General features: G+C 38.9%; 2 protein-coding genes across 2 annotated transcripts in view; both read left to right on the top strand.

Moving 5' to 3' along the window:
- The window catches only part of LOC117394029 (high affinity choline transporter 1-like), a 95,623-nt gene extending 74,266 nt beyond the window's left edge, over window positions 1–21,357 (top strand). Inside the window, exon 10 of the mRNA XM_033992044.2 lies at window positions 21,341–21,357. The gene's annotated coding sequence lies outside the window, so the exon portion shown is untranslated. The remainder of the gene's footprint in view (window positions 1–21,340) is intronic.
- The window catches only part of maml3 (mastermind-like transcriptional coactivator 3), a 124,641-nt gene that overhangs the window by 6,654 nt on the left and 92,180 nt on the right, over window positions 1–25,807 (top strand). The window lies entirely within an intron of this gene.

The following is a 25,807-nucleotide window of genomic DNA, read 5'->3' as shown; positions in this document are numbered from 1 at the left end:
AAAGTCCTGCTATTAATGTTCTGACACTGAATCAAGTTGTGGTACTTTAAAACTAAAAATAATCTCTGCCTGTATCATTTTATATTGTCAACATAAAGATTTTGACACTTGTAGACTCACAGTGGATACAGTCACGAAAGTGTTCACAGGTGAGATTGTTGTCATTTCAAACTAAAAATGACTAAAGAAGAATAAAAGTATGGTGTACTACTCACCTCTGGTTATTACTGTATTGTTTGTATACTTCTAGTGCTGTTCCAAAAGTTAAACATGTCTCATTACATTCATGAGTTGTAATTTTACATCCATGAGAAAATGCTATGATATTTTGGCATCTTACAAAAAGAATCAACACAAAAGCCAGACCAAAGTGTTGTAATGCGCGTTTATGTAAGCTCATCGTTGTTGAGTAACACTTATTACACGGGACAGTCTGTCTTGGGCCTGGTTGATCCTTGGCATCCACTTTTCCCAGGAATGTCTCACACACGCGCCCTGTTGTCCGCTCAGATCTTGGCAGTGCTGTCCGGAGTGTGGGCGGCTGAGTCCTCATGAATCTGAGGCCTACCCTTCCTCCTCTCTCCCCTCTCTTTTTCTCTCTCTCGCTGTCCCTCTCTGCTTCCCTCTTTCTTTCTTTATTTCTTTCTTTACCTCTCCCGCTCTTTTAATTTCACACCTTCTTTTTCCTTCTCTCATTTTTCCTTTCACCAGACAAAACTTAAGTTTGTCAAAAAATATACCAAGATAAGAACTGATACAAAAACAGTATTGAAAGTAGATAAATAAACAAAACTGGACCGTTCCATGATATTCTTTGAAGTATATCAAAACTAGTATAACAGCCTGGGTTCAAACTACATTTTATTGGAAACAAAATAACTGATAATCACTGAGGTATTCAAATGATAGCATAGCATTGTTCATGTCAGCTGGGACTGTTGCCCATGTGCTATATTTAATCCTGTGAGTTGGCATAGTGCTCACAATCCCAGAGCAAACACGGACACACGCAGCAAGTGACGTCCGAAAGCCCCCGTGACATCAGAGGCCCGTTCACTCACTGCCTCTCATCTGACACGCTGCTCTGCACACTGCATGGAGGAGTGTGGCTTAGTCCTGCTGTAGTCTTGAGTCCAGTTTAGACCTGGTTAAGAAACGCCATAGATATGATTTAGACCTTGGTTATTATTGGTTAAGTTGTTGTTTGCTAGACATTTTGGTTGTTGGTTTAGGTTTAGTCCTTGTTTAGTTCTGGCTTAGAAATTTAGACCTGGTTTAGACCTTGTTTAGAGCTGGCTTAGAATTGGCTAAGACCTGACATAGACTGGATTTGACCTGGTTAAGCAAAATTTTAAATGGTAATTTGAGTTGTTTAATTACATGTATATCAACACATGTAATTTTGATTCAGTTGATATATTCTGCCGCAGTAACCAGGACTAAAGCAGGACTACTTAACTAGGTCGAACCCCGTCTACATCAGGTCTAGCCAGTTCTAACACAGCTTCAATCTTTATTCTGGCAAAGAACAATAAAACAATAAAACCTGTGAGCTAGAATGAAATGCCAAAGAGAAGAGGTGGGTTTTTAGTCTAGTCTTAAACTTTGTTAAAGACTGCGAAGATCTGAGAGGCAGAGGGAGGCTGTTCCATGGTCTGGGCACTACCACAGAAAAGGCTCTTTCACCTCTGGTCTTGAGCCTGGCTTTGGGCACACCAGGAGCTGGTAAGCTGACCTCAGGTCTCTGGGTGGAGTATAGGGCTGCAGTAACTCCCTCAAATACAGACGACATTTTAAATCTCACCTGATATGAACCAGGAGCCAGTGCAGACTGCACAGCCATGATGTGCTCTTGTCTCTTAGTTTTTTGTCAGCGGATGAGCTGCGGTGTTCTGGACTTTCTGTAGGCGCTGCAGGGAGCCCCGGTCCAGCCCCACATACTAAGAATTGCAATAATCCAGACATCATGTCACAAATGCGTGGATTACTTTTTCAAAATCCACCTGTGGAAGGTAGGGCTTTACTTTAGCAAGGAGCCTCAACTGAAAGAAGCTGGACTTTATGACATAAGCCTCTTTTCCATTGGCATGGTTCACTTGGGGCACTTTGGAGCGGGTCTGTTTGGTGCGGCTCCCTTCAGCTGAGTTGCGGTTCCATGCTCAGAGCACAGCTCCTGATCCAGAAGGAGGGCTCTTCTCTGTGAGACACTGTCATCACCCAGACATTACAGATGTTTTCTTAACAAATAAAATCTGAATCGTATTTGAATTATGCTCGTAATTATAAGGCAGATTTCAGCAATTCACAAAAAAGACATTTAGTTTGTGGCGTTGTGAGACGTGGCATCAAGCATTTGGTGAGATATTATTTTCTGTTTATATTTGCTTTGCGTCTTGATTCTGCTCTCTCTCTTGTCCAATCATCTCTTTTCTTGTGTAGCCACGCCTTAGCTAAACAACGCTATAGAGTCCACAATCACCTCACGATTCGTCACTGCAAGGCAACAGTATAATAATCCACTTTATACTAGTTCTGAATCTGAAAGTTTATTGTACATTTACATTTAATTAGTTTATTTCTCTCACTCTCCCTCTCTCTCTCCCTCTCCCCCCCCCGTGTGTTTTTGATTTGGGCTCTGACCACATTCCCCTCCACCCACGCTTCTTCACATGTTCAGAAGGAGCACACACGACCAACAGTGGCCTTTAGTTTTGGTTTGTGCCTTTGAGACTGTAAAGAGGAAGTAGGAAATGCGCCGTGGAGTAAATATCTCTTACATGCATCATTGTTGCTGTTGTGTCCAAATTTGCCTGTTCCCTGTTGATACTACACAGTACACAACTTAAACAGAAACTTTTTTGTCTGTTCAGTTTATTTGGCTCATGCTCAGCCTAATGACACAACTGTTACAAACAAGAGCGTGCTACTCCTTCAATAAAGCTTAACTGTAATTTTTGCTACAAAGGTGATTACTTGGTGTTTTTATTGGTGACAAACGTACTGGAATGCAAGATTCAGTCTGAGTTTCCCATTGGGTCAAAAAACAAAGCTATAATATCACGACATGTATAAGTGTTGTTTATTTACTTATTAAACACAATTTAATGTGGACAGCCCGCTTGGTACTCCTGCCCATAGATAGACTCAGTTTTACATATTTTAGAATTAGAGCAAACGGAGTACCCAGAGAAAACCTATGTAGGAGGAAGCTGGGCTGCCCATCTAAATATTTTAAGTGATATAAAGTAATTACTAGTTTAACTTTAAGTAGGATTAGGTTTGGGTGATATAGTAAAAAATCAATACTTATTATCAGGAACGTGCTAAAATATGCCTGTAAATGATTAGGTTAAGGTTCAAGTATCACACAAAATGTGAAATTAATCAAAAAAGGGCAGAAATATAACTTTCTACTTTTGTTTGGCACATTACACTAGATATTTCAGCCTATTTTATTTTTACTCTGCTCTTTTTGCTGTGATTTTTAACAGTTTCACTTATAGATGATATACTTGATATCCTAATTTTGAACAATAATTGTGATATTATCAGTTTTTCAATACATTGGCCACCCTAAGCAGGATGGATTTCTCACACAGTTCTACATCAACTTTTAAGCTCTTAATAAAACTACCTCACATACAAGTTGTAGTGCATCATTAGCTTGTGAATATGTGATATTGACAAAAATAATGAACAGATGATATCAGACATCACTCATTGCTATTCATGACTGAGGATCATAAAAAAGGGAATTTTTAATAGACTTTTTAATAGTTCTTATTATACACACACTTCAGCATACCTTCAAAACAATTATTTCACTTCTACTCGTTAATGACCGATTTAACATTGAGCGCAGACCTGGGGAACCCTCCTCTATTCCTGTCGCCCTTCTCTCCCAAACACTCAAACAGTAAAGTGGTGAAATATGAATGAGGCTGTCACCAGAGATGCCCAGGCCCACCACTGAAAACCAAAACACCTTAAAATGTCATAGTAGAGACAATGTGTAGACATATAATAGAACAAACATGCACCTTTGTGTGGTCTTAATCTATTATACAACAATTACAATGTTTTTTATAATGTGCTTAAACACCTACAAGTTTACCTGTTCCTTTTTAATTGTTAACATAGCAGCTTCATCCAAATCTGCAATATTGTTGTTTTAAGCTACCTATTCGCTTCAATTCACTGACTTTATCAAAAACATTATGATAGCTTTATTATTTTTGTTTTGGTAACACACTTATGACCACGGTTTTCAGGGTGAGAAGTTGAAAAGTCTAAAGCCTGTTGGTCCGAACGCTGTACCAGGTGACCATGGGGACCTCACTCTTCATTCCCGTGTCGTTTGTTTGTTTACAACTTTTGCACTGGCTATGCAACACAAATCCAATAAATGCATTAGATTACTCCAAGACGTTGTCAAAATGTTGTTCAGGCATTACAACAGTTAACGTTTCATTTTACTGTGATATTGAGAATCTTTGTTCTAGTTATGACATTTGAGCATCAGTTGTAGGCAGTGTTTGGCTTTGGGCCTGTCTTGCTTTTTTGCGTTTAGTACTGCAATAACAATATATTCTTGAATTTTACATATATATATGCCCATATGCCCCATGCCTATATTTGCAGATACCATGAAATGCCTTCAGGAAAATGTATGCATGAAGATTAAGACCAGTCAGTGTGTTTGTATAATTACATAATATAATAAATAAGGATCCAGATATGCCAGTTCCCTATTTGATAAATTCCGTACCACAATTTCTATATTATATGGCGTATATTATGCAAAATAAACTCTTGTGAGAGTTGTTACCTTATCAAAAACATACCTGGTGTTGTGTCTTGCTTCATTAACTCCACATTATTAACCTCTCTACATCTCCAAAGCTCAAAATGCTCTGTTCCACCTTGTGATGTCATGAAGCTGTAGTTTTCAAGTTAACAGCTTCCTTTTTACCTTAAGTCTAGTAAAGATTTGCAATTCCAGGGCTGACATGATCCAAATGATTCTAGTGAAGGTGTATGGAGTTTAAAAACACAGTAGAGCACTTCCTGTATTACCACATGACATCACAAGGTGGAACAGAGTGAAGAACTCAGTGTAACTATGCAGGATTTGTGTGATAAAAACATGTGTGAATGAGACGAAGCAAAACTCCAGGTATGTTTGTGATAAGGAAACAACATTATAACATAAATGAGAAAATATTGTAATATGGGCCCTTTAAATAGTATAAAGATATTCTGTGAAGTGAAAAAGACACATGTAGAGTGTACTTTTGGAAAACGATGTTATTGTAAAATATTTCTCCTTTGACTGCCACTGTTCACTCTTTAAGCATGTAGCGGATAATTGGCATTTTTTCCCATAATCTTTGCTACACTCGGATCTAATACGTTTTCATCTGAACAATTACAACATTTATATTAAGTGATTAAATTGTGTTTTGTGTCAAATATTACATGCTCCACTTATCCCTCTTTCTAGTTCACATAGCTGATTTTCTGACCCTTTGATACCTACAGCGACTTAATGTTATATGTGGAAGATGCTTTGTAGGTTGTGTCCATTAAACCTCACCTTTTTCAAACTGTACTTGTGCGTTTCCTATTGACCTTCCTCTTACTGTTATTTTTTTTCTTTTTAACTCAAGGCCAACAATGATGTGTAAAACGCCTTCCTAGAAAATATATTTTTCCCATAAAGTGCATTTGTCATCCCTTATAGCCTGTGATCTTACCTTCATTTGACCTTTCTCCCTCTCCTCCATAGCCCCCTCCCACCAGCACTATTGCACTGCTGTCCATCATGTAGACCCACCCATGCCTTTTCTGTCCTCCGCCCTTCCGTACATACACCCCCCCTCCTCCCTCCTCTCCTCCCTCGCGCTTGATTTCCTGGACTTTGGTGGTGATCCCCAGTTCAGTCCTGGCTAGCAGGCTTAGTGCGCTAAAGCTTTGTCAGTGTAGGTTTGTTACAGAGAGAAATCCAGTGCTAAGTGGGAATTGCCTACAGCATTGAATCCAAAACACACAAGGTTTTATTCAAGTGTATGCGCCAATGTCTAGATTATTCTTAATCCAAATAATCTAAATAATCTATTACTCTAAATCTAAATTATACATAGTAGGGATAAATAAACCGTTATGCTACTACTACTACTTCTTCTAGTTGTGCTATTGGTTTAAAACTATTTATATTTAGTTATGGTCAATTGTCACGCAAAGAAGTCACAAGCTTAAAGGTGAATTTTTGAAACCACATAAAAGCACCATAAAGTTTTTTTGATTTTTATATACCTTTATAGGCAGTTTTATAGTAACCCCAATTATAGATCCAAACAAAAAAGCGTTTGTTAGTGTTCTCGCTGCACATCACTTTACCAATTTAAGTTGCTCTTTCCTCTTTGTATTTGATACTGAATCATTGTGTATGCCTATAGTTCACTAGCTCCTATATCTTCATTTGTTGTGATATTTTGGCACAGTAACAGTCACATTCAGCTTTGTTAAACCCTGTATGCACATTTCCTTGTAAGCTGGGAGGACCTGTATCGTCTGCCTCTCCTCTCCTTTGTTAAATGACATTTGTTGTTCTTTCGAGGGTTGGCCAGACCCCCTGCACCTTCCTATTGAACGGGCGTCATGAATTTTTTATGAATGTTTGCCTGTGTGTGTGTGTGTGTGTGCGTGAGGCCTTCAGTTGCATCAATAGCCATTAGTGCAAGAGCCGGGGTAATTGTGCCACAGTGGCTGCAGAGCTGGAGGAAAAAACACACATTATCTGATCAGACTACAGAGGGCAATATGGAGGGAGGCTGGAGAGAGGAGTGAGGATGCAGTGTGTTGGATAAATGCAATAAATAATATTTAATATAATTAAATGATAAAACTTTCACACTTCAGGTGTGCAACTTCCTCTCAACATTCACAGACATGCGTTGTTGTGAATGAGTGATTTAAATATGAACATGAAAGTAAGTGGTTATATTGTAGGTCAAGCAGTATTCCAATTCAGACATGAAACCCATGATATAATTACATCAAATACATCCATCCATTTCTTCTGTTTATCTGGGGCTGGGTTGCAGGTGCAGCAGTCTGAGCAGGACTTTCATTTATTCACATCTATTCATTCACATGACACATCAAAATGTGGACTGGGACTGGGAAAACAGGGACTTAACCCTGAACTAACCTTGGACTAGACCAGTACTAGAAAAGGCCCATACCATCACTATCAGGACTAAACTGGGCTCAAATCTGGACTAAACCATGTGTGGACCTTTGCATTATATTGTGGTCACTTCTGGAGAGGATCCACCGAGGAGAAAGCTGACGACATAATACACAGTATTGACCACCCAAGCTGTTAGCGACATGTTTTGCTACGTGGCTATGATAACATGTTTCAGTTTACAGGCCACAAACCTATGCTGAATGAACTACAGCAGCAGTGCATTGGAAGCTCTCAGCGAGGAGATTGGGTGGGAGAATCTGGTTCTACTCCTTTTAGTGTTGAACTCCATGGACCTGTGGTATCGTTTGATCGGAGAATGGGCTGTTAACTGTTGGTGTGGTCAGGGGTTAAAAGAGAAGACAAGGTACTCAAAGTTTTAGATACAATCTCAGAAATGCTCTTACAAGAAACTGCTGCACTGGACTATGTTATCGTAGAGTCTCTAGCAACATCTCACACTCTTTCTTACCACAAGAGCATCTAATGATCTTGTTGGTCCATTAAGAAAAAATCTGACTTCTGTGTTTAATCTAAGGTGTAGTTAACGTGGGTGATTTTCATATCTCAAAACTTTCTTAGGCAATATAATGTAATGCCTCGCTCAGACTGCATCCCGTACAGCTGCGACTCCAGTGTCGGACCGGTTTGTTGCGATGCAGCAGCACTCAGCTGTTATGGCACTTTGAAGTGACACACACGAGACCACGTGTTCACGCGATAACTAGTCATTTATTAAGAGAAGAGGCTTAAGGTGGGCTTCGGCATCTGGCAAAAATACACTCCCAGTGGAATGAATCTGGAGTGCTGCGCCACCTCCTCCAGCCGGACTGCACAACATGTGGTCTGAGTTCCTCTTGCTACTTTTAAGTACACAGAATACTTGCAGCTGCCAGACTGGAGCTGCACCACATGCAGAACCCAGAGTTATAGGCCCTTTTCACACTGCCCCCTGGCTACTTCCGGTTCTCTCACTCCATTCATTCACTATGAGGATTTAGCAGAGTGGCACTAAAATAAATCAATATTTAAATATCTGGAAGCTGCAATCGATTAGTGTCTGAGTTTTATATTTTTGACAACCCTAATAGATGGACACCATTATAAAACTCTTCAGGAAAGGTAAAATTTTGTCCTATGTAGTTTTTCTCAATATCAATACTTCAAATGAGTATATAGTTATGGTAGTTTTAATATTGATTAAAAACCGTGCATTTTTGACAACGTACCATTACCTAAACCATATTTGACAATGTTTTACTTTTTTTGACAAATATTTTGACAAGCTTACCTGTTTTTATACAGGAAATGTGATTTACCAGGACAAGACTTTACACAGGGCTAAATTAAAAAGACTAACCTAAAGACTAAACCAGGATTTAACCAGATCTTAAGTCCTATTTTTTATCATATGATAATATAACAACTGTTATGTTAGGTTGAAAATTACATTATATTTATTTATTTATAAATAGTTACTTTTTTTAATAAACATTGTGGCATCCAAACTCTTATCATGTCTTTTCTTTAGAATCAAAACAGTTACAAATCTACAAATACAAATCTACTTAGATCTAAACCAGTACTAAATATGGATTAAACTAGGTCTTCATCAGGACTAAATGAGAACAAAAGCAGGTTTTAAGTAGTCCAAGTCCTTGATGTGTGTAGTGCACCTTTGCCTTGTGTTTGTGCTGCACTAGTTGTGGTCTGCGATGAGTTAAGCTCCAGTTGTGTTCTCCGTTGTTGGCTTGTCTGCAGATCACTTCCTGAATGGTTCTTAAAATAGCTCCAACCACCATCACAACCAAGGAAACGCCAGCTGCTCTTTTCAAAACCCACTTTCTCTGCCCTCCCCTCAACCTGTTAGAGGACTCTAATATGATTTTAACATTACATTACGACTGTCTATGCTGGACTGATGCAACTTGTATGTAACCATTTTTCAACCTGGAAATATTTGAGGGGTTTCTTGCATCAATTTTCATGGCTTGACATATTTGGCTTTATTGCAATGTTAAGAATGTAAACACTGTAGTCTGCTCGGAAATGTTGAAGTGAATGCTAAAAATGTTGTTATTTGTTTAGTTGTGGTGTGAGAGGGGAGAGACAGGATATATTGATGACTTGTAAACAGCTGTAAACACAGTGCTGTTTTGTTTTGAAGAGATTCAGTAAATAAAAAATACAAATGAAAAATTGTAACTTCTGATCATTAGCTGGCAATACATGTAAAATAATTGAGATAATAATTTGAAACTTGGGACATATCTGCCAAAGTTAAAGGCAACAGTTTTTTATAAGACTTACATTTTGATATTTATTTCATAATTTTGAAGTATTTTGAACAAAGCTGCCAAAAAATATTGGTACTAAGTAAAGGAATCATTAGAATAAAATTTTTTTTCTGCTTGTTGCTAAATTCGCACATTGATCTCTGAACTAAAAGAAAATAAATAATGGGGAAATAAGTGATTATGTTAGCATCTTTTATGCCAGATGCCCTCAATGTCACAAACCCGGCACAAAAAGTACATTTTCTTATTGTTAGACTTAAACTGAATAAAAGAATATTACAATTGTATCAATGCAAGTTGGTGAAAAAGTATCAAAAATAGCTATGAAAATTATCCTGATAATTTAGTGCTGATTTTGGGTCAATGAGTTCACTTCTTCAAGCTTGTTTTAAAAAGTTTCAAATCAAAACACAGCACTTGGACTTGGAGAGTAGCAAGAGCAGAGAGCGAGCGATTATGCTCTTTTCATGCTTTGTAATTGTCACTATTTCAGAAAATGGCGAGTGGTGGAATGTGTTTTATTTTTGGCTGGCTGACAGTTAAGGAGCCATTGCACTTTTTAATGGATAGTTAATGACTGCTGCGTGAAACATAAGAAAGCAGGCCCCTGGGGGATCCTGGTGCTAGGCTAACACTCGCTCTCTCCAGAGACTAGGAGAAGTCCTCGGTTTTTGTTATGCACTTACTCAAATATTTTGGAACATTAACTGTATACTTTCTACACCATTGCTTTTCCAGTTCATTACACCCCTCTGAGCCACACAATAGGGTTTGGTGGGAAGAAAGCGTATTTAAGCTGATTTCAGACAAAATGATGGAAAAAAATATATATATATATATTAGGAACATAGATTGAAAAAAGTGAAGATCAGCTACTTCAAATGAGTAAGTTACAATTCTCTTGCGTTTGAAGAGTAACAAATTGTCAAGCCAGGATAGGTCTTCTTCTAAAGTAAAGTCTGGTTCTACTGGAATGTTCTGTAGTACAGCAGTGCTGTGAAAGTTGTCTATCTCTGACACGAGCAGGTGATGCCATCGGGGTAAGTTATAGGTCTCATCTGTGGAGAGGCACTTTTGTTTGTTTTTTTTTTGTTTTTTTGGCTATATGGTAAGATATAAACCATAAAAAGGTTGTATTAATAACATGTATGACTCATTACAGATGCAAACTAAGTACTAAAGTGTTTCATTCAGCTGTTTATTTATTGCAGCTCCTGATTTTTTTTAAACAATATTGTAGATGTAGAATAGTTTTTGTAGTTTAAATTGGCTCTTGTTTTTTGTGTTGGTGGCATAAATTAGTTTCAGTATTATCATTTATTGTCTATATTTAATTCAGCAATATATTGAACTTCAAAATCTGTTATTGTGACAGGCTCAATTGTATGGAAACTAAATTAATATCTTTCCATTGATTGGTATGTGTAGATGTAAACATGAATACTTCATTGTATAAATCAATTATCAAACTACTACAATAATCATGTACTAGTGTTTAACATTCTCCAGAACTTTTCTGTGACTGTTTTTACCTTGAAAGAGCGCTTCACTGAGTCTCGCTGAGTCTGCCAACACAAAATGCCCACTTGGATTATCTCTGAGCTTGGCCGGTTGACAGTGCAGCCACCTGTTTAGTTTGTTTTGTTGAATCTAGTGATCGCTCCACTCTTTTATTATATCCACCACCACAGCTGCCACAATTATGCTCCAATCATTATCACTGTGCAGCTTGGTTCAAAGTATTTTTCTGGTAAGTATTAGGATAGTTGTGACAAGAAGCGCTTAAACTAAAAGCCATAGATTATATAGTAATTTTCTTATGTTCTTGCTGGTCTCTTGTCTCTGGTCAAACACTCACGTTTCGCTTTGGCCTCTTCCTGAATTATTTATACATTGTTTAAGGTGTTACCACAGCTTTATATATATAGTCTTGTATAGCATACAGCCTATAGCCCTGTACCTCATGCTAAAAGTAGGGCAGTCTGGGAAAAATATGTAATTGCAATATTTTTGCCAAGAATTAGCTAAACTGCACTTTTAACTAAAGTGAGTTGCACTAAGTTTGAATGTACCATCATTACGGCTTGTTTCCATGGAGACGTTCTGGTTATGTTCCACAGTATTACATTCAACTTATCCAGTCTGCATTTATTCAGTAACAAGTGTTTTTATTGCTCAAAAACATTAGAAAATGCATTCTTAGTGTGAGCGGGGTCATCTCTCCACAGATCTGACCTGTAACTTGGCCCTGGTGTCACCTGGTAAGTTTAATGCCATACTGTGGAACATAAATAGCTAAATATTTGCAATTTGTCATTTAAAATCCTCATTTGTTCAGAGTTTTTAAACTAAGAGAAGATTAGAAATGAATTTGTCAAATATAAACAAAAATTTAGCTCTAAAGCAGTTTCACAATAATATAACAAAAATGGCTAACTTGGACCATTTATACTAAGATTATACAAATGTATAATAGGTTTATACTAATAATCTTGCAGCCGCAGTTAAAGCTATGTAACTTTTCTGGTGGAGGGTCTGCCACTTCCTTATCTCCATGGAGATGTTTTTGCTTTGCCTGGAAATTTTTAAAGGTCACATTTTTGGAGAGGCGACCGTTCCCAGTGTAAGAATACGTTTTGTTTTATGAGGTGTTTTTGAGCAATAATTGAGTAACTGAATAAATGCGAGAGGGATAAGTGTAATGTCATAGTGTGAAACACTGCAGACAAACCAATTATATCTCCATTGATACAAACATGTGGAGGACCCCCACCAAAAATGTTCCATAGTGCACCTTTAAATGTTTATTGCTCCTAATTTTCTCCCCAACTTGCTTGCTTTGTTTTGCTCCTGATGCACAGCTGAAATATTGACTGCGCTGCGTGTCTCCAGGGTTGTCTCGTTTGAATAAAAGAACAACATGCATAATAGACAACAGTGGAGCCGCTTTGTATCGAAACAGCATCAAACACCTGCGTACAGGTGCTCAAGATGGGAGCGGGAGGTAGCGTCATTTTGTTAGTTGGTGTTTAGCATTTTGAAATAGTTATGCAAAATAGTATGGAAACCTAGCTAACTATTCAACTGTTTGTGTTATTTATATATGTAAGTGTTATATATGTAAGTAATAGCTTTTTGTATCTCTTATTGTACTATTAATCGGTGAAACATGAAGGCAGACTTCCGCCACGCAAGTATTTCTAGTGATATTAAAGGTTCACTGTGCAACTTTTCTGAGGGAGGGTCTGTCATCTGCTTGTCTCCATGGAGTTGTTACTGCTTTGCTTGAAATGTTCCAGGAGATATGACATTACATACCTCGGAAATCATGCATTCTTACTGTGAGCACGGTCGCTTCTCCACAGATTTGATTTGTAACTTGTCCTAGTGTCATCTGGTCGTCTCTGCTTGGCCTGACACCGTAGTATATTCCAAGCAAAGCGATAATATATCCAAATAGACGAGCCGATGAAAGACGCCCCATCAAAAAAGTTACATAGTGCACCTTTAGAATGAAAACGTTAAATCAAACTGAAATGCTCTGAGTCTAATTGTTCAAGTATTACACCAAAGTCATTATATTTTCATATTTACAGTAACACATGTTCAAACGGCAGTGAAATGAGCAGTGGAGGCACAGACTGTGAGAGACTTTCCTTCCTGTAGAGGGCAGGTAAAGGAAACAGATTTAGGAATCCGGCGCAGAAATGGCACGCTGCCCACACGCACGCACGGCTAGGGGTTGCTACAGCTGCACGTCCACTTTCCACTCCTCCTTGTTTCCTTCCCTTGTCCGGCTTCCCTCTTTCCTCTCTCTCTCTTTCTCTCTCCCTCTGTCTCTCTTCTTTTTCTCTCACTCTTTGATAGTCTGTGCTCCCTGTCTGTCTCTCTTCCTTTTCTTCTTCTTCTTCTCTCTCTCTCCACCCCCACCCCCACTCTATGTCTATCTATCAAAGCCCCCTCCCTTTTCCAAACTCCTCTCCCTGTCTGTTCCTCTCCTCCTCCCTCTCTCCTTGCAATTTCTCTACCCCCTCCCATACTCTTCTTGTTCGCTCTGTCTGTCTCACCCTCTCTCCTTCCTGCTCCCCGCCTTCCCTCTCCTCTGCCCCCCTCTCTGTTTTCCCCACTCCTGTCTTCCTCCCTCCCACTTTCTCTTCTCCTCCTCTCTCTCTCTCTCTCTCTATCCACTCCTCGTTCTCACCTACTCTCTCACGCCTTCCTCTCCCTGTCTCTCTCCCTCTTTCTCTTCTTCCCTCCTCCTTCTCCCCCCCCTCTCCTGTCCGTGTCTGTTTTTGTGGATTGTTCTCATGGCGTTGTCATGGTGACTGTGATGCAGACAGACCAGCCGCCTGTCTGCTCTGCTCATGTCAGGAGTGTGTGTATGTGTGTGTGTGTGAGCACACGGCTGATAAAACGCTCAGGGAGGAAGTGTTTAGAGAATTATGTAATGTCCCCCATTTTCAAAAAAAGAGGGAAAAGTCAAGAAAAAGGATCATGTCTGACCGCGTGTGTTCAGTGGTTGGTACAACTTGGGTTTATTTAGAAGCTTGCCTTTTGTTTTTTGTTTTTTTTTATTACAGGAAACAAATCTGTGTCATGAGTATCACTCAACAATTTATCCTATTTTGTCTTCTAATATTTGCCAAAGACTGTCGTGGTTTTGTTGCAGTGAGCAAGTGGAATTAATGTATAACTAGGATAGATTTCATTTAAGAGAAACTGCAGAAACACAACCCACAGGGAACTGGAAGCCGTACCAGCCAACAAAACTGATTTGAGAAATTACAGTATTACAGAATGTGATATAAAAAGATTATAATATTTGTGGTATTTTATGTACATTTTTCATTACCGAGATTTTTGCTCACAAAATGACATTGTACATTTAACTTGCATTGTACCTACAAGACAAAAGATCATGTTCAAAGTACAAGATCTGTCCTCTTTATAGCTCACATGCAAGACATATTCTGTTGATTTACTAGAACGTGCACTATGTAACTTTTTGGAGAGTCGGCCATCTCCTTGTGTCCTATTCCATACTATAGCTTTGAGTATCTGCTGATATCAGAACCAGCGAAGAGACTGAAAACAGCATTTATTTCAAACTACAAAAATAAAATAAAACAAAACTGATCCAAATGTGTTGAGTAGCTGTTTTTAATCTCTCAAGTAACCACAGAGCAACTTTGTATAAATGAAAATTCTAACGTTATGAGACTTTCTAGGCCAACTATGATCAGCAAATTATATCCATTTATGTCCAACCAAGATCAGTTGAACCGTTATTTTTTACCGAAAAAGACCAAACTGCATAAATAAATAGCAGAGTATACCAAATATGCCACCAAAATGAATCTTGGAATCTTTTGTGGATCCCAGCCTAAAAAGCAATAACAACTCAAATGTCTAAAAAATATATTTCTGAGCAATAAACACTTCTGTAATTGATTTAATGCTTTAGATACATTTAAATGCCATACTGTGAAACATTTCCAGCACATCAACAACATCTTCTAAGTGGAGGACGTCCAACGAGAAAAGTTACACAGTTCACCTTTAAACTTAAACTCTGAATGTATTTGGAATAAGTATTTTGGAGGTTATTCTTACACATTTGTAGACTATGTGGGGTGAACACCAGTCTATTTCCATTCTGTGTGTGAAGTTTCCTCTGGATCTATGGGCTTGATGCCAGCATCCAGTTTTTACTGAGTACTAGGGGGGCTGAGGCTAGAGAAGGGGCCTAAGTAAGAAGAAGGACTAGTAGGAGGAGCTAAGAAATTGACGAAGTCCGCTATAAGTAGGAGGAGTGTTCATTTGTGTGTGAATGGTGTATGTGATGCTTCCAGTCTGCGGCAGCGAGCCCTCTGATTGGACGGCATAACAGGGCACTATAAATAGGCCCCTAATCTGTGAATGTGAAGCTAAAAATAGAGGAAGACAGAAGCAAACAAGGAGCAGGAGGTCGATGAGGGCAGAGGAGGTGAAAAGTTTAATGACAAGGCATTTTGTTTGTTTATTCTTTTAGTTGTTGGGGATCTCACAATATCAAATTTTAGTATTGTTTACATTTTTGCAGTTAGTGCTTTGTCAAACTCGATTTTTGATATAAGACCCATATTCAGTAACAATTACTACCCCACAATGATAATTTATTTGTTTTATATTGTAGTTTTTTACCACAAAACTGTTTAACAATATTTTTGGTGTTTACTATGATTCTAGGTGTAGTTCTAGTTCTTGTTAAATATCAAGAAAACTATAATACTACCATAGACCATATATATATATAAACAGACATAGTTAACCTGCTAGCCATCGCCATCCAAATTTGTAGTGATCATGAACACGCTTCCGGCTCCATTGACTCTGGCTCCAGTTCACTTTACATTAGAAAACTGTCACCCCTCTCTCCGTAAAAGCTCCTGTCAGACTCATCTTTTTGGTCTTAAAATGTTCATATTAACCCAGTTTACATGTTCCTGGTGTTTTATTTCACTATTTTGTCCATAACTCAAGATATGAACATTAATAAGAGACAAATCAGCTGCCTTCTTTCCCCGAGGTCGCTCCTACTTGTGTTAGCAGTAGGTTTGATTGACAGTGTTGCTAAGGGAAGGGGTGTTTCCCTCAACAGCTTTGTTTCAGATTGGCTCTTTGGTTGCTATGATACTCGAGGTCTGAATTCCAAATTTGGAACTTGGCTCCATATTAGCCCCTATAACTGCTAGCCTCGACAAGCTTCATTTGGCTGGAGCCGAACGCTGTGGGTGAAGTCACACTCACTTAGTCCACTTCTTAATACATGCTATGAATACTACTCAGGAAAGGTCCAACTTTGTCTTATTTTTCAGATTTATTGATTATTGTACTGTATTGATTAGTATTTGGTTAATGTGTTTTGAACAACCCAAATACCAGTGCTACAATGTCTGTTTTAAACCATATTTTAAGTAATGTGTTGGTGTCAATACCTTCATAAAGCTGAATATTCAGAAATTCAGTTAAAAAGTTATTTTTTGAGCAAAATTATAAACTGTAAGTCGTTAAATACTCCCATTTTTAGTCATTTGTGGTGGGGATTCAAACTTTTCAATATTGTTTTTTTTAATAACTATTGCAATGTTGCCCTTACCATGGAGGTGTAATGTTCAACAGTACCCACATCCAGGCCTATATGAGAAAAGGAAAGTGTCCTGAGTCTAAACCGCGTTAAGTTTGGTTGGTGAACTCCTAACACAAACTTTGTGATGTCTGTAATCTACAGCCCCTCCCCTCCTCTGCTCCCACTCATTCAGAGCCTCCTACACTCTTTAATTATGTGCACTTTGCCGAGTGAGTTGGGCGGGTGGGAGTGTGTCTGTGTATGTACGCCACAGTTGCCCGCATGGTTAAGCCTGTAATTAGTGCTCTTTAAGATGACAAATATTCTGAGAAAATATTTCAAAAGAGCAGGCTCAAAGTGAACTGATGAAGAGGGGTGAGGAGCGATGTCTATTTTGGGGCTGTTTCATAACATTTAATAATGAGAAAAATACATTGGGAGAAACAGCAGTAGGCTAATACAATGTGACGTCATGATTACATTGATTTGAAAGACTTTGAGGATCTCTGATTGAAGTGGTGATGACTATATGGAGCCTAAAGTTCACATATTAGTTATACTGTAAACACTGTATTTTTTGTGTTCGTTTTTCATCACATATCCTTGTTATCTATCAATAGTGTGCAGTAAATAGTATTAGAGTCTTCAATACACCATCATGCACTTTTTATAATGTTTTGACTTATGAAATTGGAAATCAAATAAGTGACTATTAAAATAAGTGACTATTATCAGCTTTAAATCCAAAGCATATGCATAAAGCTTTATCTGAACACTTTTGTGCAAAGAGGGTACTGCACAAAATATGACTACACTGTCCTCAGAAAATCAAAATCGGCCAAAAATTTTGAAAGACCTTATGGGCCATCGGCTGCTCTGGATCGGTATCGGCATCACCCATGAAAAAACTCTTATCAGTCGATGTAAAACTCATAGTATTACATTCTCTATAGTGCACTGAATTTTAGTTAACTTAAAATCAACACACTGCAAAATGAAGGATGCATCCGACTTGATACTGGTATTGGATATTGGCGCCAATACTGAAAAATTAGCTGGATCGGATATCGGCTTTCAAATATCGGTTCAGAAGAGATCCTAGTTGGACAAGTAAATTGATGTAATAAGACTATTTACTGGTCATAGCTGGCCCAAAAAAAGCCTCATAATGTTAAAACCTTTATTTATTCAAAGCTGTTGTGTGTTTACTTGTGGGATAAATAATAGCTACATAACATATACCTGGATCAGTTGTGCCTTATTTTATTTTCGTTTAAAGGAAATAAATGCTGTTTCAGTCTCTGCGCCGGTATCGGTTGATATTGGGTATTGGCAGATACGTAAAGTTATAGTTTTGAAATTAGTATTGGAACTGAAAAAGTTGGATTGTTGCCTCCCTATGCAAAATCTTTATTCACTCAACGAAATCATTAGTCATATTAACATCAAATATGCACCTTTAACATTCCAAAATAAATGTCTTGTTTTTGTTGCTGGAGCTAATCGGCCACTTCCTGTGCCTGAGGTTGTCCCTGTTGTCTCTAAACACTGTAGTCTCACCTGAAGTAACATGACCAGGCCGCTGCCATTTGAACCCTATTGACTGTGGTGGTGAAGTGGCTCCACTGAATCCTAATCAGCTCTGAGTGTGGCAGAGATAATCACTATAGGTCAGTGACTGAGCCTGTAGCGCAGTTTTGTGATGCAAATGAACAGAAATATTTTTGTGATGTGTGTGTGCACATGTGTCTGGGTCATTCTGTCTGATGAGATGGTGGAGATATTTTCTGAGAGTTATTTTGATACTATGGAAAAGGCTCGTTATTGATGCTAATTTTATTGAGGCTAAGGTGCAGTTTTATAGTCCCCTAAGGAAATTAGTCCTCCACATTTGAAGTCGTTCACTGGGTCAACCTGTCTGGAGTAGTGGGTGGCACAGTGCAGCACCCTGTGACCCATCTCCAGATCTTGAGCTAGGCTTAGTCCGGACTACCTTAGATGGAGGATTTTACCTACTGTGCATATTTTGGGTTGATAGGGGAAACCAAAGTTCCCAGAGGACACTCACCCAAACACGGGGAGAAACATGCTCAAACCTTGAAGCTGTAAAGCAGGAGAGCTCAGGCGTAGTGTTGTGTAGTTATTCAACACAGATATATAACTCTATACTATATTCATATCTCCCAAATGTCGTTCCAAAGTATTTCAATATGTTTTAAACTGAAAACAACAGACGCTTACAAAAGATCTTTGTCTTTAGATCCTGCCCCAATGAGGTTATCAATCTAATTTATTCTGCCAAGAAACTGCTTCCTCAAACTTCAAAACTATTGGTGTCTACAGTTTACGGCTTTTGAACGATGTGAACATAATAATTTTGGTTCAGACACCTCCTGCACCAACCAGCTCTGAAAAACATATTAGTGCCAGAAATTGGCAAAGACTGTTTGGACAGATTGGTCCCAGCCTTCTGCTGTTTTAATGAAAAGCAGCCATTTTTAGACTATTTTGGGTGTTGCTCTTTTCAAGCCAATTGTTCAGACAGCGATAAATATTAAAGAACTTTGACTTCTAAATTGAATATTGCAGGCTTATTGGTGTTCAACAAAAGTGAGAAGACAGCAGCACAAATGTTAACTATTCTTGTGTTATATTTGTCAGTTAGAGCACAGATTATCTTTATCTTCCATCTCCTCCTCTTCATCGCAGCTCCTCAGTCTATGGTATGGTATTTCTTTTTTTTTCTCTTTGCCCTCACGATGCTTCCCCTCTTGCCGACTGTCATTCCTCATTTATGACCGGCCTGTGATGTGTACCCGAGACCGACGGGGCACTTCAAGATGGCTGCTGTTTCCCTGGCAACAGGATGGAGAGGGTGAGGGATGGAGTCCGATTTTTTTCACTCTTTTTTGGTGTAGTCCAGGTTATCTAGAATCTACTTTGAAAATGCAGTGGAGAAGATAAAAGGAGTGTTTTGGTGTCAACAAAGTGGACGTTTTGGCATTTGAGGCCATGTGATCTTTTAACAAATATAGTCGTTGTGAGTTAACTGCGAGTGGGGAGGATGCAGAGGTTGTGGTCTTTTGCTGTCTGTCTTGATGCGGCGCTGGATTAGAGGGGTTACATAATACGCTCCGAGCTTCAAGCAGCATACGCTAAGAGGATTACCACAAGTCTACTAAAGACACTGGTCCACACACACTCCACACTAGCGCTAGCCACCCCTACAACAGTACAGTATATAGTGTCTACCTGTGGGAAGTAGGCACAGAATTGCACGCGGTAGCATAATCCCCCACAACACCTGAGTCACTTGTTTGTTCGGGCACATGCTGCACAAAGTTACCATTATTGAGTTGATTACTTTGAACTGGTCTTATGTAACAGTGGGTTTTGCTTCTTGATCATCTGATCTTCTGAGGGCTACTAGCTTCAGCTCACCCACCAGCAACAACCAAACTTTTGTAACACTCGCTTTTGAGTGGTGTTAGTAGTGGAAGAAAACTAGGATTTTTCTGACAAGCATTGCAATTATGATTTGATTTATGAACTGATAAACTCACAGGAATCCAGAGTGTTTTAGTGCTTGTTTGTAGACTGAGCTATAGCAGGTTTATGGATAATAGACAATAGTTGGCAGTGAAGTGTAAATTATGCAATGGTAGATATTGTGCCCGGATCTGGACACCAACAACAGGTATTAATTGTTGTTTTTGACACAAAGGAGTACAGGTTTTGATGCATTTAAATGTTATTCCTTTAATAACTTACTATTCAGTTATATTAAAATGAGAAATAATACCAGAAAAGGCCTATGCAATCTCATGGTGTTGAAATGTTCTTCTTCCATGAAAATAATTTGCAAACAAAATCACTACAATAATCAGCAAGGCTCAAAATTTGCACATTTTAGTTTCAAATAGATACAGTTTTACACACAAATCACATCATGACTTCTCTTTTATAAAAATGCATCAGCTAAACCACTAATTATTTTCCAGTAGCATCCTTGTCCATTGCAGCACGTGGATATTTTCTGAACAAGATCTGCTTACCTCCAACACTTCTACACACTGACAATGAAGGTCAAATGTTCCATAGGTCACCTTTAATTTCCTTCCCTCTCTTCCACCCACACACGCACACACGGGCACACGCACACTCACAAACACACAAACCACACCACTGTATCAGGTGAGCGACATGTTTCATGTTAACCTGATCAGACTCTGGGCAATCCACACTCCCGGCAACATACAACCCTTAAATGTACCTTTAACTCGCTCCACTGCTCTTCCAACTAAACACAGACACTTCATTGGTCAAAAGCTCTTGCATAATATTTTGTAGAACTTTGACTATGTTCATTTGTCTTCAATGTTTAACTTTGTATGTGTTTGGTGCATTTGTGTGGAAAGTGTAAAGAACCTACTCTTGTTTATTCATGTAACATGGCCCTTGAAGCAAACTCAAACTTTTTATTTTTACTGTACATTTTGGATAACTTTAGGCATTTTGTGTTTAAAGATGTTGATAATTAGACACAGACAGTAGACTGACATATTTTGACCTCAAAGAGCTGCTTATGCAATATATTTGTACTGGGGCCAGACACATTTTGCTCAAATACATGGATAACTCTACCACATAGTGTAATTGTATTGGCTGGTGAAATTCGCTGACTTCTCCTTGTGCAACTCTTGTATTGTTATAGTTCCTGGTGTTTTGGGGTTCAGATGCAGCTTTTGTGTTTGAAACCAGATCACTCTGCCTCACTTCCTCAGTTCAAAGCCGTCCCTCTTCCTCTCTCAAAGCATTACATTAGCAGCAGCGAGCACATTTTATTAGAGGTTAATTTATTGGCCGCAAAACGCTAGGAAAGCTCCACTTGTGATTACGCACCAGTTGTAACACTCCTCTTTGAGATGCTCAGACGCTGTGGCACCTCCTACAGGCTGGAGGACGCCGCCAACGATGTCCTGACCTAGCATTCCTTCAATACAAAGGCAATATGTTTTCATAATGCTAATAGCCTCTCATTTATGTCACAATACAGGACATACTGTACAAGTTTCTGAACTAATTGTTGATCTCTCTTGAACATTGCTATAAATCTTCTGTACATTTTTAGTTGTAGTATTTTGACTTTTTGATCCCGTTAGAAAGAAGCAAAGAAGTTGTTTTACTTGTTTTGGGTCAACCAAAATATTAGTTCACATCTGTGTATTTAAAAAAAAAAAAGTATAGTTTGGTATGTGATATAAAACAACATACCGGTAAATGTCATCTTGATTTATGCAGAGAGACCCAGTGAGAAACAGACTTGAAACAAACTTTCTATTTCATGAGCGCCATGTTACGATAGAAACAAAATAATTGCATAGGTCCATTTAAACATTAAAAACCAGTGCAGGTGTGATTGTAAATGTTTATCACTAAATTATTAAAGTGCATTAGTGGCAGCAAGGTATCCAGTTTTGCATGTCCTTGAAATGTATTCCATTTTTGTGAAGCAAAATAACCAGTTCTAGAGCGTCCAGTTTCTAGATGTAGACAATCATGAGATTTTGTATTAAAAGTTCCTGTATCAAAGTAAAAAAAACCTAAAACCTAAATTAGCCAAAATGATTACGTCTTTCACACTGTCTCTTTAAAAACTAGTCTGGCCACAACTTTCTTGCAGGTACCTTTCCACTCTGTCCCTGTGCTGTGTTCACTGGTCTCTCTCTCTCTCTCTCTCTCTCTCTCTCTCTCTCTCTCTCTCTCTCTCTCGTGCTGTCGCTCTCTCGCTCTCTCTACTTCTCCCTCTCTTCCTCTCCTTCTCTCACTCCTGTCTCCCTCTCTTAGCCTCTCTCCCTCTCTGCCCACCCCCTTTGGTCTGTTTCCTCCCTCTCTCCTGTCTCAACCCCCCCCTCTCCCCCTCTCCACCCCCTTCTCTCTCCTCCCTCTCTCTTTCTGTCGCTCATATTATCTCTCTCTCTTCTGTCTCTTCTCTTTCTCTCTCTCTTCTCCCTCTCTCTCTCCTCCACCCTCTCTCCTCCCTCTCTCTTTCTCTCATATTATCTCTCCTGTCTCTTCTCCCCCTCCTTCCCTCTCCCTCCTCCCTCCCTCCTCTCTCTCCTGTCTCTCTGCACACAGCCAGCCACAGGAATGCATCTCGAGGAACGCCTGGCGAGACGAACTGGATCAAACGGGTTCAGATCGGCGCTGGAGCCTGTCTGTCTGCGCCTCTGTCTCTTTAGTCTCCACTCCAGATCCGCGCCGCCTGATCCGCGTTTTGTGCGCTTCCTTGTTTTACACTGCCCTCCTCCTCCCTCCTCCTCTGTCCTCCTGCCTTCCCTATGCTCTCTCTTGCTGTTCTTTTCCTCCGTCTAAGCACTCTCCCTTTTTCCCCTCTCCTCACTTTGCTGTGTTTCTCTGGCATGACCGAAAAAGACAAAGAGATCTTTTGAATGCCTTCGCGTGTAGGAGGTGGACCTCATGGGAGGGGATGGTGTGGATGCCTAACCCTGTGATTTTTTTTCGACTGTTTACGTGCAACATATTAGAGCCCTTTCACCTATATTTTTTAGCCTAGAAACCCATGCTAATTTCTAATCCATACAAGACACATGTTGGTACCGATTGCGTCATATTTTACCTATCCATGACTTTCAGAATGATGAAAAATTAAAAGCATTGCCATAGCGTTTACCAATTTAAACAAAATATATCTTTTGAATGGGGAAAAAGTCTTCAAAATATGGCCTATAACAGGATGCTGAAACCTACAAATAAGGGGCAGAATAAAACAGTGATTATTAAATGCATTAAGTAATCAAATTCAGATTAAACTAAATATTCCAAATAATACATAATACATCAGATTACACACTATGCAAACATTTTTGCCCTTGTATGATAAGTGTAATCTTTGAGCGAGTCTAATGGAGAGCTAAATGTAAGGAAGAGCAACTGGCTTGTTCGTCATATTTATTTTTAACTATGTTTTTATTGGTTTTCAGTAGTACACATAATTTGACAGCAAATAGTGTATGTTTTAGTTAAATAAAAGATAATACCACAACATTGGAAAGAAAAGGCTTGTAGGCCATGAATTATATCCTTGTGGCAAACTTCTGGTGACCCAAGGAATAAGTGAAATTCAAGCCCATTATAGATTTAGCCTGATAGTTTTAAAGAAGTTTGGGGTAAGAAGAAATCCGTACCAAACTCCCTACCACTTCTTTTCTCAGCTCTGTCTTGTCAGTCACTCAGGCGGCACTCCTAATTGGCTTATAATGCCCTTGTTACCATAGAGGACCCTTTGCTTTCTCCACCCCACCCCCACGCCATAGCATAGCCTACCTCAGTCTGCCTGTCTGGGAGCTATAGCCCCGTTTGTTACCCTTCAAATGTGCTGTCAGCAGGCATGGGGGTGGGTTAATATCCCCGTGTATGTGAGAGGGGGGGGGGGGGTTAAGAGGCTGAATTTAGGGATGCACTTTTGTATCTTTGTGCGCATGGGGACAATGGATTGGCTGACATCTCTACCTTCACGTGCAAGGCTTGTGTTTACAAATAGTGTGCACACAGATAATTAGTGTCTCATTTGTGAGTTAGACCACTGGCTTATACCACATACCAAGGTCAAAAGATCCCCTCTTGAATTCACTCAGAGCTCAGACCTGCTTGTTATAGTGTGTTAAGGGAAGCCAGGAGACCTCTATGGACTAAACAGCACCACTACACTTGGTACTATATGGATGATTCAAAAAAGTCTTAGTAAGTTTTGAGTTAGATAAGACAAGAGAACCTTGATGTGGGGAATTTCCAGTGTTGCGACGCACAGTTTAAGAACAGCAAAAGAATGAAGATAGGCACTCAAAAGTCTAAATAAATAAACAATACAAAATAAACTCAAACACAACACTACTAAATGTATTAATTCAGAACTTTCTATGTTACTCATAATTACAGTAATGTAACACAGACAAAAACAGACATCTTAGCTAAACGTTTATTGAAAATTAAGTGCTGATGAAATGTGAGATATTTCTAATTGCAGTGCTTTTAGTGTAACTTGAAAGGCATTTTCAATTGACAAACAACATGAATGCTGACATACTTAACCATTATGGCGAATCAGCACGTTAACTTTGCATAACATAGAAATAGAAACAGTTAGACATGATCTGATGTGTTTTGTTTTTTCTTTGCACATGATAAACTTTAAGTTCCAATTTGCCAGGTACTTTGTTACCTGGTAAAAGTAAAAACCTGTATTGGATTAAAGCTGAAGTTGTCAGACTTATATGCATATAGATTTCAAGATTATAATAACCTTTTTTATGCTCATATGTTGAATTTTTGTTATATGTTTTTTCTCATACACATTATATTCAATCATGGTTTCACAACATGGACAGTTTCTTAGTCAGAGTTGTGTTTTAAGTCTATCCACAGTTTATGAAGCTACACATTTGAATAAACCTCACTGAATAATAAAATATATTTTGCATCTTATGTGATTTCTATACAACATTTTCAAGAGGAATCTGTTCCAGTCACGTTTTAGCAGCACTGATACTAACCCTGACAAAGTTTGCAGAGTGTAAAACTACTAATTGAAATCATAGGTCAATATAGGTTTTGAAATCCTAGCAATGAACTCATGAGTTGTCATATAGCCTTTGCGTTCATCAATATTGTTTAACTTTACATGATAATCTCTTCAGTTTATCAATAGCAAGAACATACCGGCACCACTCAAAGCCAGTTTCTGTTTGTGATGTAACAAAAGTAGCAGATGGAGTTTGCGGAGGCTGTTGTTTGTTAACTGGGAATTCCTCTTTCTTTGTCTCTGTCAGTTTTTCCTCTGCATGATTGTGTCCAGTGCCTCTTTAAACCGCATGCTGTTCGAAATAAGGAAGTGCCCCGACTGCTTCTGATTGGTTGCTCGAAGGGAAAGGGGGCGGGGTTTTTTGGTGCGAGCGTGCAAGGGATAAAAGCTGATCGGAGGCAGGAGACTGTGAGATTTTACATGTGTTTCGCGTTGATGGTAGATGCACGCTCACAACCAAGAAGTCATGGGTGTGTAATAAGTGGCTAAAGCTAATGTTGCTACTATGTATATAAGAGGAAGAAGTTGGTTTTATTCTTGTTACTAAG

This window comes from Periophthalmus magnuspinnatus, chromosome 1, assembly GCF_009829125.3.
Source record: "Periophthalmus magnuspinnatus isolate fPerMag1 chromosome 1, fPerMag1.2.pri, whole genome shotgun sequence".
In the NCBI taxonomy this organism is placed as follows: Eukaryota; Metazoa; Chordata; class Actinopteri; order Gobiiformes; family Gobiidae; genus Periophthalmus; species Periophthalmus magnuspinnatus.
Note: the sequence above shows the minus strand (reverse complement) of the source record. Positions and strands in the feature narration are given on the sequence as shown.